At 45.4% G+C, this 15,713-nt stretch overlaps 1 non-coding gene and 1 pseudogene across 1 annotated transcript; one reads left to right on the forward strand and one right to left on the reverse strand.

Annotated features, from left to right (window-relative positions):
* LOC144116105 (uncharacterized) overlaps positions 1 to 2,341 on the reverse strand; it is a 39,292-nt pseudogene extending 36,951 nt beyond the window's left edge.
* A 6,098-nt stretch (positions 2,342 to 8,439) lies between these two features.
* TRNAL-UAA (transfer RNA leucine (anticodon UAA)) lies at positions 8,440 to 8,523 on the forward strand. The gene has a single exon. It is a non-coding gene; the product is annotated as a tRNA-Leu (tRNA).
* The last annotated feature ends 7,190 nt before the right edge of the window (positions 8,524 to 15,713 follow it).

A 15,713-nucleotide genomic window follows, 5' to 3' on the forward strand; every position in this document is an offset into this window, starting at 1 on the left:
AAATCAGTACATGGGTCTTGGGATCGGTTTATAGACGATTCAATCGCTGCCTTGTACTTCTGGCATGTACTTTTGTCACAGCCGGAGAAAAAAGGCAGCGTGGCGTGGTCCTCATGAGACTGTCGTGGGATGGCGTGGTGAAAGTCCTGGCGCTGCACTTGAATCCAGTGCACCACGCCCAGAAAGGCGGCCGTGGCACAAAGGATGGCCAGCATGATAAAGAAAGCCTTTGTCCATGGACCCGGCTGCTGGCAGCCGGCCTGGCGAAAAGCTACATTGAAAAAGCCGCGTACCTGCGCAGGCAAAAAAAAAGTGAAGGTAATGGTGTTTACTTCTAGTTATCAGTGAAGCTTCGAAACTGCAGAATTTATTTTAATGCATGTTTCAGGGAAAAAAAAGCTGCACATTTGCTATGAGGCACGATCTAGTCAGTCTCGTGAGCAGTTTTGACCATCTGAATTTTTTAACGTGATTTAATATCAGTCTAAACGGGGGAAAGGAGCGGTTGTATTATGCATGCTTAGAAACGCGGCCGGCATTACCAAGAACAGAACCCACTCGCTAGGCATTAGCCATACGATTTAATTTGCCATTTCCGTGAAACTGATGCCACACTGTGGCTACAGCGCAAACCTTTTAGGGCAAGATAAGGGCGAGGAGAAGGCGCTATCTGCTTGTCTGTTGTGTGGCATGTGTAGCATGGCTGGCTGGCAGGCGCACTAATACGCAATGATCTAAGTATACATCTAAAAAGCAGACCTTCAAACACAGCAGAATATTCACAGTCACGCTGGAAAGTTGGCTTGCTGTCTCCCTCGCCTGATAAAACACAGGCCCTTTTCGTCTAACACTTCTACGTTCACAAGTTTTGAAACGGCTCTTCGTAAGATGCCTTCCGGCGTCACACGAACGTCACGCAGCATCTAGGGCAAAACAGATTAAAAAATAACGAGCGGAAGAAGCCTGCGGCGCAGTGTCGGCAGCTCGGCCAGTCACGGGCGTAATGATTTGGAGTATAGCTTGCGCGCTAGATATGTAAACGAAAGTGAAAAACAGGTCAGTATAATTACTTCACAATGACTTTTCACTGGGTGGGGCCAGCGAGGAATCGCGTGACTGAGGATTCAACTTTTTCGGTTTTTATTTTTCAAGAATTCGGCGGACTTTTCTTTTTTCTCGGTGTTTATTCTATAACGCAACTTTCGTTTTTTTTTCAGCAATTATTATGGTCTATCATACGATTATTCGTTTTTTTCGCGAACTGTTTACGTTCGTGCGTGCTCTAATGTCTACCCTGGTCGTATTTCTATGCCATGCACCTCATGCAGCAGTAGTTAACACACAAATGAATGTATTAAGAGCTATCCTAGCTGAAGGAAGTCGTACACTCCTAACAAAAGGTAAGAATGCTGAATTTAAATGCTAGGGTCGTGAGAAAAGATCGTGAGAGGAAGTTTAGTCTGAAAACTTGGTTGCCCCATCCTGGTTGCACTCCGCGCTGAGCAAAAGGCCTGCGCATCACGTGGTCAGCATGCTGCGGGCAGCGATAGAACTGCTGTTTAACCGTCGCGGAACCCATAACATGAGTATGCCATGTCGGTTCGGCATGGTTTCGTTTTTACGGGTGCCTGTTACGGTTCCGTACGTTGTCTGCGTCTTTACATGCACCGGGAAAGCCTACGTATTTAAGCAAGCGACAACCCTAAGGCAGAGATAAGTTCGAGCAGTCGGCGCTACACGATAGCCGACAGAGCTTAGCTAGGAGTTAGAATCTCCCGACGTGCAATTGCGTCTCTGATTTCGTGGATCACGCCCCAAAACTCACAACCTCAGTACTAAATTTGAAAGATAGCGTTTCTTTGCCGCGTTTCGGGTTCCAATATTTTGCTGATTTTTTTCTTCGAACTACTGCAACTGTTACGAAATAGCCACCTATGCATGACACCATGCTGGAAATACTGACCTCTTTCGGTTGAAACCGAACTAAAAAAATGAATTCGGTGTACATTCGTCGATGGTTTTCAGTTTAAACAAAAACTTCTAACCCCTGCGTATTACTCAGAGCGTAAAAGGCATCGTGAGAAGACAGGGTTACGTGCGAAGACTGCGAAGGGGTAAGTTCGGTTGACGGTAACTGTTTCTGAAAAACGGATTTGAAACAGCCTTGCTTGGGGGAGGGGGGGTGGAGAGGCTACTGCGTACGCTTTCTCAACTGGTAGCGATGCCCACATTACCAGCAAGCCAGTACTCAGCTTTTTTGTGTTAATGTTTTGTGATAGTGAGAAGCAGGGGTTTCCTTGTAACTAGATTTCGAATTGCCGCTCACCTTCCAGTGCGCCATTCTGGGGCAGTATTCCAAAAGACTTTTTGCTGTTAGCCGCCGCGGTAGCTGAGTGGTTATGGCGCTCGACTGCAACCCGAACGACGCGGGTTCGATCCCGCCCGCGGCGGTCGAATTTCGATGGAGGCGAAATTCTAGAGGCCCGTGTACTGTGCGATGTCAGTGCACGTTAAATAACTCCAGGTGGTTGAAATTCCCGGAGCCCTTCACTACGGCGTCTCTCATAGCCTTAGTCGCTTTGGGACGTTAAACCCCCATAAACTAAACTTCTTGCTGTTTCGTTTTTTTGCCTCCGTCAGCCCTCTATTTTATCAGCCCCGTCTTTGAAATACAGCGAACGCATTGCTTGCAGCTTATCTGCTCTGACTTCATAGCCGGCCGCTGCCAATGATAGGGGAGCAGAAGGATTAATCTGGAAACAAATCCTCACAAAATATAGACCCTGGATGCGACACTCTGGCCCGTCATGTATGACGCAAAGAAAACAAATCTAAAATTTGTCGGCAACCCCCGCAGAATGCATATCAGAGCGGATGATGCGACCTGCAGTTCGTAGTAGTTGCGCAATAAGACTTCTGTGCATCGCTAGAGCAAAGTACTTGCGGAACGTCACGAGCGCTTTGCTTCTTCCAGCTTATAATTGCCTAGCGTAGGGGCCTGAGTGCCCAGCGCATTCCTAACGCCTCATTAACGGTCCCTCCTCCATGAATACACGTACAGCGTAGGCAACGCAAGCATCCTATCCAAGATCGGAGTGAATTGATCCGTACCTGTGCGGCTTGAGCCGGTTGTGGCGGCTCCTGGCGCCTGGACGGGGCCCTCGCTACTGCTTGGGCATCTCCGTGATGGCCTGCATTCTGTGCATCCCGTCGCATCTCCCCAAGTTGAGCCATTTCGCGCAGGCTCAGTCGTTGCAGGCCAGGACGCTTCGGCGGGCGCATAAAACGTGTTGCGCCTGCGGCTGCTCCCGGCTCCGAGTCCGAAGAGCTTGTGCTGCTGCTGTACGACGTGCTCCCTTCGTCGTCAGCCATGGCCACGTTCCTGAACTGTACCGTGTCGCCTGTGCGCTTCAGCATGGTCCTGCGTTCCCTGCACGCGCCTTGGTGTGAGTCCGGAAGAAGTGCCTCGGAAGTCTCAGCCGCCCCTGCTTTCGCTCGGTCGGTTCGCCTTCGGTGCCGTCGCCGCTGCTGGTGCCGATGCGCCACGCGCCACGTTCGGAATGCAGCGCGCTGCACGAGCGCTTTCGCGAGCGACCTTTTTTTCTTCTAGCTTCTTTTCTAGGTTATCAGTGGCCAAAGTCCTTAGTGGCGGAGTTTCGGGAAGAACTTCAACTCGGAGGTTGAACAACAGGCTTTTCAGCTTTATTGAAACAGTGAAAGGCGGAAGAAAATGAGCAGAGGTGTAATAAGACAACGTAGAGCAGAAATAAAGAACGAAAAGCAATGAATAAATGCAAATGGGTCTAGCATATGCGCCCACATGTCTCGTAGATGCAGCAGTACAGTTTTCAACTTTCATCTGAGAATACAGTCATTGAATATAAACGAAAAAAAGAAAGTGCGGGGTGCAAGAGCTGTGTAAGTTGCTGTTCATCGGGTGGCACTCAATGGAAAAAGAAAGCGGCGGAGAGTTTTCTTCTTTTTTTTGCGATGCTTTGGTGCGAATGGAGAGAGAGAGGGAAAAAAAACTTTATTTGGTCCATTAAGGATTTAGCGTTCGGTCTTCGTCTTCATCGCTGCAGACTCTTGACCTTCAAAGCTCTTTAGACGATATGACGTGTGGTTGTAGGGGCTATTGGACGGTTGCTGTCAGGAAGACGAAGACGCCGTTCTTATTCCAATCGGTTGCGTTCCTCGATGCTCTCCGCTTCAAGGTTTAATCGATTCCTGGACGACGTACTGCTCAGGCTGCCGCCAGCACTAATGAACATCGTATCCTCCTACCTCGTGTCTCATCCAATAAGTCGGTTACTGGCTCCATTTTTTTTTCACATGCGGACATTGCCGGGCAACTGTACCCGGCCCAAGACTTCAGAGAATCTCTGCTAAGTGTTTCGGACCTAAAGTGAAGAAGTCTAATCAGACAATTCTAAATGTCGCACGTCTAGACGGTCACGTGAAAATCGCCACAATCGAAAGAGAACCTTCTTTAATGGGGAGAACTATTGGTTAAGATCCGTCGCTATTGTGTTGTGGACCCTGAATGAAAAGAGTTGAAACTGAAGCTTCTGTGGCTTCCTGAGCGCTGGAAACACGCCATCATACGCTCTAAACACAAAGAAGTGAAAATGAACATAGCTGTCCTCTATCGTACACCGTTCTTTAAAACTGTGTACGCTAGAGGACAAATAACTCTTTTTTACTCCCATATAGGCTTATTCATGTGTAGCAAATACGAGAGCAACTCCAGGCGTACGGGAAAGTGATGTCAATCTCAGCGGAAGACTGGAAGGTGTTGGACAGGGAGCAAATCAGAACGCTAAGCCGAGATGTTCTTCTGCATCTTCGTAAAGGAGTCGGGGTTAGCTACGCTCCGCATGAGTCCACCGTATATGGCGTACATCATTGTTCTTCTCTCTGGCAGACCAGCCCTGTGTCCTCGATGCAACCGCGTTGGGCACATTCGCTGGCACTGCCGTACGCCGCATTGTGAGGATTGCCGGCGGTCAGGTCACACTGCTGAGGAGTGCGTCGTGACATATGCTCACAAGCTACGACATCGCATGCGGCCTCATGAGGAAATTTACAGAAGCACGTAATGTACACCACTTTGGCCGAGTGTTCCAGCTTCAGTGACCCGGTTGTTATCGTAAAACTAAGTGCTGCCACTGAATGTGAAGAAACAGTTGAAGACATTGCGACGCGGCCTCAGATTGAGACGCCGAATCAGGCGACCGACGAACAACCTGCTCCCCACCTTAATGACTCAGCGTGTGGCATTGCGAACACTCCGATTCTTGCGGTCAGTGATGAAAAGCAGCTCTCAGGCCGGTTACCTGTTCCTGTAAATGAGACATTCGCTTCTGTTGAGCCTCTTCACAAGCACGCGTCCTGCGCTTCTGACTCAAGTGGTGGAGATAATTCAGGAAGCATCGCATTTCACTTTATTTGTTTCATTATGATTGACAGAAACCGGAGCGAAGGCAAAAGCAAATGATGCCTCGCCATCGCCGACGAGCGTAGAAACACACGGGGAAATGCCGACGATCGCGTTCCCGGAGTCCTGGCGGTGGTCTTGAGGCGGCTTTGCCATCTCTTGTACAGACAGATGCAGACAAGTAAAAGCTGTGGTCATCATGGCGACCTCCGCAGAGTTGACATTTTGAACGCTCAATATGCGGGTTCTTAGGTCTCGCCAGAAGCAGAGGCAACTCCGTCGACTTTTTCACAGCAGGCGTCCTGACTTCGTGGCCGTCCAAGAGACGAATACCGACTACGAAGAGGATACCGAGGGGGCACGAGGGTTCATTTTGTCCGGTTATAATGTCCTCGTGACACATGCTGTGAGCTTTTGGGCGTTTTTTTGTTTCTGTGAAAGGCCGCTATTTATTCTGCCTTGTCTTACAATGTCGAAACCGAAGTGTTGTTAATAAGCTGCTATTTTCTGCTCTACAGGAAACCATGGCGGCTGATCACTGTTAATCTGTTTAATAATCTAGCAGAGCACGTCGGTCTATTTCAAAGCATGGCTAGCTTACTGGACTGCGACCGACATGTTCTCCTAGTGGGAGACTTTGTGTATGCCACTTGAATGATCGAGCTACCATTAATGCTCACAAAAAGAGGAGTGGAGAAGTTTTGTTGAATGTCACAGATTATGCAGGACTCATCGATCCAGGAGCTTCACAGCACGCTTCTCGCCCGTTCCTACACATCAGGGGTGTTCTCACGCATTCCTAGATAAGATTTGTTCATCTGGTGCACTCTTTTACCGACAACTGTTAGCTGAAACTCTACCAGTTTCGTTTTGTCATTATTGTATGGTGGTTCTTCGGCTCAGGGGAAGTCATCGTTCCAAATTTAATCTGCAGCGGGAGCTTTGAAGTTGAATTCATCTCTTGTAAATTACCATGAACGTTTCCTTTGTATGCGGTCACAACTGCAATCCTGTTATACTGCTGCCACGCCATTGTTTGCTTCTTGGGAGATGTTCAAGCAGGAGGCGGGAGCGATATATTTGTTGATAATGGAGCTGTGAGGTCATTTCACTGCAAATACCAGGGGAAGACACTAAAGAAGAGATTGTACAACCTAAATGATTGAGAATATGAAGCACCTAAATATTATTCGGACGAAATTGCTGCTCTGAAATGTGAACTACAAAAGCGTGATCCAGAAAGATACAGAGGCGCCCAAATTCGATCACGTACAAAGCGCCCTTTACACCGGGAGTGTCTGATGCGACAAGCTCTGCTGATTAACATCGTCGTCGCCTGACTGCTAAGCTGATACCGTAGATGATGTCCAACGGTAACCTAGTGATCAGTGTGTGCGAAGTAATCTCTAAGCCACCGTGGTGGCTGAGTGGTTATGGCGCTCGGCTGCTGGCCCGAAAGACGCGGGTTCGATCCCGGCTGCGGCGGTTGAATTTCGATGGAGGCGAAATTCTAGAGGCCCGTGTGCTGTGCGATGTCAGTGCACGTTAAAGAACCCCAGGTAGTCGAAATCTCCGGGGCCCTTCACTACGGCGTCTCTCATAGCCTGAGTCGCATTGGGACGTTAAACCCCCATGAAATGAAATATAGCCAATGTTCAACGCGCCTCCACGTTAGCAAACGCACCCCTCGGCGTGTTCGCTTCGTCAACGCACCAACACGTTGGGCTGCATAACCAGCCCTTCGAGGACTATATTACCGAATTTAAATTTGCCCACACGTTCCAGTCGCTACACATCAGTCGTAACGGTGGCTCGGCGGTGACAGCGACGCTGCCGACTCCTCGGAGCTAGGGCTTTCTTGGCAGACCCGCCGCTTCAGCCTTCAAAAGCATCGCACGCGCTGTGTGTGGTTGAGGACGCTGAATGCAGACCGCATTTATTTGCGAGAAATTTGTCGTCAGAATCAGGAACGGATCCGTCGTAATGTTGGTGAAAACTTATAACGAAGGGACGACGGCTGATAGAGGCCTTCAACATCCGACTGACAGTAGTATTCACTTCGGCTGCTGCTACGCAGGAGCGCAGCGCTCGCCGCCAGCAGTTACGGAGTCCTCGTTTCCGTTTCCGCCGCTTTACGTCACTCTTTTCCTATTTCTTCATCAAAGAGTCCCGAGTATGAATTGTAGCGGCGCGGAAAAGGTTTTCGACTTCAAATCCAAATCTCTCAGCAATAACTGCACCTTTCGCTGCTGTACAAGCGGCAACAGAGCCACAAAATACCAAACTATCGAATTTTACAAAAAAAAAGAATATCGTTGTCCTTAGTGTCCGTTAAGGGGCATGACGTGTTAACGAGACTGCGTTAATTGCCGATTTCGCCTCGCACTGAAACATTTTTTTTAATGTGCACGCTGAAGCTCAAGCTGTTGAAACGTGACTCCACAGATAAAAATGTATTTTTGTCTCTTCAGTAAATTGTCGTCTGTGGAATGTATTGTAGACCACGAACACTGCTTAATTGGCTGCAAATGTGCAGTTTTGTTTTTGGACACCGTACAAACTACAGTGAAGGCAGAATTTGTTTTGAATTCCCACAGCCTATAGCTTAGGATACCGTTTGACCCCGCAACGTGACCACGAAACATGTGAAATTATTTTTATACTTTGACTTGAATAGCCTGTGTAAAACGCGCATGTTGGACCAGAATGCTGTGCCTGTCGTTTCCCTCAGAAAGCGTTTTGGCGAGATGATGTTCTATCTGAAGGGCACTTACCATGAAAGTAACTTTCCGCAGGAAAGTTTTGCGTTGTTGTTGTGTTTCCTTTCCACACCTTTAGTTGCGCTAGTTGAGTGTTCGTGTATGGTTGTGTTTTCTGTTAAGTTGCTGCAGCCCAGCCACTGGTTGGCTGCTCTGTAAATAATGTCTCTACATAGCTAGTTCCTGTAGATAAATGTGCGTAGTTAATCCCTGTTAGATGGGAGTTAGATGGAACCGAAACGTGTAAGGATGGCCGAGTGGTCTAAGGCGCTAGGTTTAAGCTCTGGTCCTCGTAAGAGGGCGTGAGTTCAAGCCCCACTCCTTGCAAATGTATTTGAGCTCGTCAAGCTTTGTGTCGTACGCTGGGACATTTTCTTTAAATTTTTTTTCGGGTGCCAAAACGCAGGATTTGACCATTAGACCGTCAAGCCGTTGTGGTGTAACCTTAAGAACATCTGAGCAACGGCTGCAGTTTTTTTTTCGTTGTGAAATTAAGAATAAGCCCACTATAAAGTCCGCCGTTCACTTCTCTGTCTTCCTATAGCAAGAGCAAATAATAGACGTATACGGGAGAACAACATACAACAGCGCACTCGCTTTTCTCGAAGTAAAAACACGAAGACAAAAAAAAAAAGACAGCCTTTGCCCTGTGCACAAAGTATAACTTTTCAAAAAATTAAGCGTTTGTCCCACAGATAAAAACGATGTTATCGTACATAATTTAGGGCAATGATTATGGTGCTTAGACACGCTTCAGTTTGTAACAGAGGTCCGCTTTCTGACATACTGAAATAAAAGTAATTGCTTCCACGTGATCTCCACTTCTTACATGCGTTGTTCTAATAACAACTGGGACTTTTAGAAAGCTCACAGATTTTTGTTTTAAAGTCTGCAGGAGATACGTTGGTTCGCTCTGTGCACGGTCATTGTGCAGCAAGGGGGACATGTTTTATGTCATAGAGCTCAATAATTAGATAAGTAATTAACGAAATTAATTAATCGACATTTTAGTTGTTATTTTATGGAGCAGCATTGTACATTACGAAATTGAAGGTTGTCAATATCAGTTGTTCGCCCTGCTTTTAAATTTTATTAATTGGCAACGTGGTTCGAAATATCGAACGCCAAAAATATGCATTTAGAAGCTCGATCGTTGAGATGCCTTTTTTGCATCACATGTTAATCAAGTGCCATCGCTGCGCGTCTTCGAAATCAAGTTCACTTTTTCTACACCATCAGATAGAAAAGCAGCTTCTGTATTTGACGCATAAGAAGTGCTAACGACGCCATTTTATATACATGCAATGCGGAAAGACGCAACGATCTTGCAAATGCGTATTTTTGGCTTTCGATATTACGAACCACATCGCCAACTTAAACAGATTAGACTGGACTCGCCTTTCATGTTGAGGGCCTTCAATTTTGCATTATAATTTTTCTCCTTTGAACCACAAACAAACAGGCAATTAGTTAACTTTAGTTAATTATCGTGTAACTACTGAACTCTATCTTGTGCATAATGTGCACGTTGCAGTGCAGAACACTTGTACAGACCGCACCGACATCTCTCTCACAGATTTTAAAATAAAATCTTTAAACGTAAAAAAAAAACCGGAGACACTAGAGCTCCGCCTCAAGGGTATGACACGATAGAGTTAATTAGTTAATGCCCATATATGCGAAACTGGTAACTCTTGGCTTGACATTAATTGATCGCTGGAACTTCTCATACCACTCCTGGTGCAGTGATGCAGCGGCTAAGCGATGCGCCACTGCCCTGTGATGGCAGGTGCGGCCACCGTGGGGCTTGATTGTGCGACCCAGGTACTTCCCGAGTGGTTCCAGGGTGCTTCCCGAGCAACGCCTCGCCACCAGAGATTCATTTAACTGCCACCTGCCACAGTGGTCAATTTGCTCTCAATTTGGTGGGCGGGTTGGTGATGACAGCACAAGGTCAGGTGACCCTTGTGGCCCATCTAGGTTGCCGAAGAGGCCAGTCGCTCTGGCCACTCAATTCAATCAATTTATTTCGCATTTTTTACAAGCGTACAAAAATGCGAGGGCAAGCGACAAAAAGCTGCTGATTAGCAGCTTGACGAAGGTGCTGCCCCTATATTTGACAGGTTGAACGGCCGCTAGCATACAACTTCTCATTAAACAATTATAGGTCTCTGATTAAAAGCAGAGATCACTTATACATATGTTGTAGACATTCTCATTGGACACAATCTAGCTCACTTTTCATAGGCGTACATGGGGACATATTACAAGCAATAAGACAACAAATAACAGTATTGGACATACATTGGTGCATATGTTACACTCTGCAATACTACTCAAGCATTTGACATGTCATGTTACCATAATACACATAATAAAAACGCATCTTTTTCATTTTGCTGTAATCTCACAGCTGAAAAAAATTAACAGAAGTACATATGACCTGATACAATGAAATGTAAGGGAAACCATATAAAGCCACCACTAGACGAAGGACGCAGAAATTATTGACACAAACGCAGCAAATTGTCATTGAGGACCGGAAGTTAATCACATTGCTAGGCTAAGTAGCAAGATCTGTTCTAAAAATAAGATATTTTTTTCCAGTCTTTTCTTGAGATATTCTTTATATCTAGACTTACATCCTCTAAATTATTTAACAGCTTTGGAAGACGATTTACTATCCTCTTGTACCCTTGGCTAGTTCTAGAAAATGGCAGCGTCCAACTCTTTCTGCGCCTGATGTTGTAAGAAAGTTGCGATGTTTTTGTCAGGTCGCACAGTGTGAGAAATTAGTTGAGAGAATTTTTCAAGCTGTTTTTGTATTTTAGCAAAAGGTTGAATTCGTATATATGCTTGAAAAAAAGAATATCAGGAAGTGGAAATAATTCGTGTGTGTGGGCGTCGTACGAAATGTTTGCGATGTGACGGATAGCTCTTTTTTGCATAAGAAATAGTTTTTGAAAGTTCTTTTGTGATGTTGTGCTCCACAGAAGGCTGCAATAATTTAGATGAGGAGAGAATAGGGCGTTATACAATAAAACCTTAATCCTTGGAGGAATAGTATAGCGAAGTCGAGATAGTATACCGCAAGCCTTCGCGAGGCTTGTACTCATCCGGTCTACATGAGCATCCCAGGTTAAGCGTTCATTAAAGATAACTCCCAAGGTTTTTCTCTCTTTGACAAGGTCTAGCCTATCATTTCGAAGGTATATGTTTATGTCAAAGTTTACAGGCTTTTGTAATGGTGCAAATGAAACGGCCTTTGTTTTCTATGTGCTAATTTTTAGCCAGTTAGTCGCACTCCAATCAGACAACAAAGCGAGCGTATTATTGGCTAAACGCCCAAGTTGTATGACATTATCTGACTGTAGAAATATACTTCTGTCATCTGCGTAAACTATGAAATGTGCGCTGTCACTTGTGTTAATTATGTCGTTCACATATAAGTTAAACAATAGCGGCCCTAAAATACTACTTTGCGGGACCCCCGCTGTTAAGCATTACAGATATGAAAGCTCTTCACCAATGGGAACGCTCCGTTTCCGATGCTGTAAGTGTGATTTTAAAACTGTCAGAGGAACGCCGCGAAATGCATAGTGCTGCAATTTAGTGAACAATATGGAGTGGTCGATACTATCGAAAGCTTTCGAAAAGTCTACAACTAAGCCAAGGGTTAATTTCTTCTCCTCGAAACCATTCAATATCAATTCCTTTTTAGTAAGCAGAGCCAACTCAGTTGACATTCCTTTACGGAATCCGAACTGCTGTGGTGATATAATGGAATATTTTTCACAGAACGCAGTGACACATTTAAAAATAATTTTTTTCTAGTCCTTTTGATGTGATAGGCAGAACCGAGAGGGAACTATAGTTCGAGAGCTCATTTTTATTCCTTGAATTAAAAAGAACTGTTACTTAGGTGCGCTGCATAGTTTCGGGAAAGATTCCCGCAGAGAGGAAAGCATTAATTACATGCGTAAGTGATGGGACCAAGAGATCTAGACAAATTTTATCGGCCTAATCTGGAGGCCATCGATATCACGTGCTTTGCTATTCCTAAGCGACATGAAAACCGAATGAACCTCTTCTAGAGTTGCTGGGAGAAAAACTGCACTATTCACACTCGGATCACCCAAATGTTGTTGTTGATGGATTAGAACAAACGCTCTTGGCTAGATGTACAAAGTAGTCATTGAATATGTCTGCCAACTCCTTGCCTTTAACTCGCTTGCTGTTTGCTATTATGTTTAACTCTTCCGTTTGGTGAATACCACGGTTTAGAAGTTGTTAAGTTTACGCGATAATACAACACCGCGAGATTTGTTTGCACACACTATATACTCAACAGAATTGTTTTTAACATTACGTAAAAATTTTGTTACTTGTTACAAAGTTGCGGTATTTTTTGAATGTAGAGAAATCTGCAGAATTTCTCGTTCGCAAAATTCTCAAAACAAAAATTTTTCTTCTCGATCATTCCCAGGCACTCATTGGTGAGCCATGGCTTACGTATCTTACGATTCTTCGTAACCTTTTTGAACTTAAACCAGTCCTTGTATATTCTTATCAATATTGCCATGAACATGCTAAAAGTGCTATCAGGATTGCTATTCTAAAAAAATTCGGCTCCAGTCTTCGTTTTGAATTCGAGATCGAAAAGCTTCTTGCGTTTTGAAGTTTATTTCTTGTGCAACGTATGACTCACAGTGATTTGATGTTTTCAATATTTCAGTGTGCTTGCTGAAGATATAAATTGGTAAGTGATCGCTGACATGTGTCTCAATAACACCCGATTGCGCACAGTCATTCGTACTGTTTGTTATGAAAAGGTCAAGCAAACTTCGGTCGTAGAAGTTATTCGCGTGGGTTCTGTTATGATATTTTTGTACCCAAATCAATAAAAAAGTTCTAATTGACGACCAATGGATGTATGGTGCAATAGGTAATGTTCAAGTCACCCCCTAGAGCGATACACAACTTATTAGTGCAAGCGAAATTTAAGTTTATCTAAAAATCCCAAAAGCGCATCGATTTCATCATCAGGCGGACGGTACCGAACAAACATATATTTCTGGCACTGAACAGTAAAAACTTCATAATCTGTTGTGATTAGGGAAAAATCTTCCACAATGCGGCATGAAAGGCGGTGTGAATAAGCTGCATCACACCACCGCCACGGCGGCAAGATCTAAGAAAAACGTTTGGTAACCAGCTAAATAAAATACATCTCCAGATGTGTACCACGTTTCAGTTATCATAATAACATGAAATGAAAAACGTAATTCAAGAAGGGATGGCGTAAATTGGTCGTATTTGTTCCGGAGGGACTGTGCATTGAAGTGCAGAAAGGAAAGATAGTCATTTTTTGGTTGCTCGATAGCATTCGGTGCAATCATTGCAACGGAAAAGGGAGAATACAAGTTTCTGCTGAAATATCAACTAGACTATCTTTTCCAGATCAGCATCACAAGTGATATGCACTACGTTAGGCTGCGAGGCTTCAAACAGTCGACGCCACCGACGCGCGAGAATTATTTCAGACATGGGGGTACAGCGTTCTCGCGTTAAATAATCACCCTGTGTAACTTCTGTCGGTTCTTTGACCCAAGCTTGTATAAACCACAACCATTTTGTGCCATTAGGCTGTTTGGCTAAGCTGCCCTTGTGCCATTAAAATTCGTCGTCATCATATAATTTGCGTGCATGCAGTCTGATTCGCAAAATTATGCTCACTGTTCTCGTGCAACCGGTAGAGCAAGTGGTGTCGGCCTAGGCGACTCCACGGTCGCTCGCACGTCACTTCACGTTCTTTACAAACGGGGATATGGAAGCTATCGCTGGCCGCCGCGATGGCTCAGTGGTTACGGCGCTCGGCTGCTGACCCGAAGGAGGCGGGTTCGCTCTCGGCCGGAGCGATCGAATTTGGATCAAGACAAAATGCTAGAGGCTCTCTATTGTGCGATGTCAGTGCACGCTAAAGAACGCCAGGTGGTGGAAATTTCTGGAGCCCTTCACTACGGCGTCCCTCATAGCCTGAGTCGCTTTGGGACATTAACTCCCACATAAACCAAATGAAACCAAGCTATCGCCTAAGAGTTGTCAATTATCGCCGACAGCTAGGTTTAACTAATCACAAGTCCCTAGAGAAGTTTTCCTGGAGCTCGCAAAGCGTTGTTGCGTTTATTTAACGCAGGAAGTAAAGCAACTCTCGTACTGAAAATGAAATGCCGCCTAAACGCAAATGTCATGAGGCACCTGTGCCATTGTTTTTTTATCAAAAGCCGACCATATGGTGCCTGCGGCTCGATCTCTGAGTCTTATGCGTGCTGCGCCGGAAACTTCTTTTCTGTCGGAAACTCGGCAAAAGAAGGCTTCCGCTACCGAGACGAGAACAAAAGAGACTGACGTTTCGCCGCGCCATTTTCTCTCGTCATAGAGCACAATGAGGTGATGCTATTGAGCACCTGGAACGGGCAATGCAGTCTCGATAAACACGACGTCAAGGTTTCTTTTCTCTTTGCAGCTATGCTTCGTATCTTATGGTGCTTCCCTTGCAGGTCTGACGCCCCTGGCTTTCGCAGCAACTATGGATTGTTCTTGCCAAACGAGTCTCGTATGCTATCCGGCGAGCGGAAATGACAACGCCAGCACTCGCTCATTTGAAATGAGCGATTTTGTTACCGTAACGTTATGCTGCCCTGGGATCGTGTCTGGTCCTCAGGCTCTTTGCTGAACCCGACCAAGTATGTGTAAGCACATCATGGCGTACGCGACGGCTTGATGACGTTAGCTGGTTCATTTACGCTCAGAGAGACCATTTCCCGGCTTGATATTCTCTTTGTACTGCTACTCTTACAGAGCTCTGGTGCCTCGGGCAAACGTCAGAGCACAGTGTATTTTGCCGGCGCAAGTGGAAGAACATGCTTCAGTAACGAATGAAATTAATGGTTCGTGTTTTAATAACTCGCCAGCGTCAGTCTTATGGAAAATGAAAAGAACTGCGTGGTACTCAAGAACATACCAGGCAAAACAGTTTTACTGAGGATCTAATAAGACCTTGAGGCCCAAGGCAAATTCTTTATTTTTGTAACCTCTCGCGATACCCATACACTGTACAGGTGTTTCACCTAATAATTCTGCAATTTTTAAAAATAGGCGTTTTGAGTTAGAAGAGCGCTTCTTCCGGCGTAGCATTGTCAGTGATGCTCTGCATCAGAATACAGCTGAGACGTGCTAACTAGCAGTATGATTAACTAATATTGAATAGTGAACTTTTTAACTATTACTGTTAGCCTCTTTAATTACTGAGAGGCGTGTAGCGTACCTAAAGTAACACCCATATCATTTTTGAGAGTTTAGAAAATGCGGTTACTCTGGGCGCTGTGACCCAACAAATTGTGGCTATTTTGACAAGTGACGTGCACTAGATATGTTGCTTTGCCTGCAAGCTTCTAGAAAGCGTATGTATTTTGGCACGATGTAGCCAAAACGGAGCGGTTCTCGAAGGCGAAGGT

The sequence above is a fragment of the Amblyomma americanum genome, chromosome 1 (assembly GCF_052857255.1).
Source record: "Amblyomma americanum isolate KBUSLIRL-KWMA chromosome 1, ASM5285725v1, whole genome shotgun sequence".
Classification (NCBI taxonomy): Eukaryota; Metazoa; Arthropoda; class Arachnida; order Ixodida; family Ixodidae; genus Amblyomma; species Amblyomma americanum.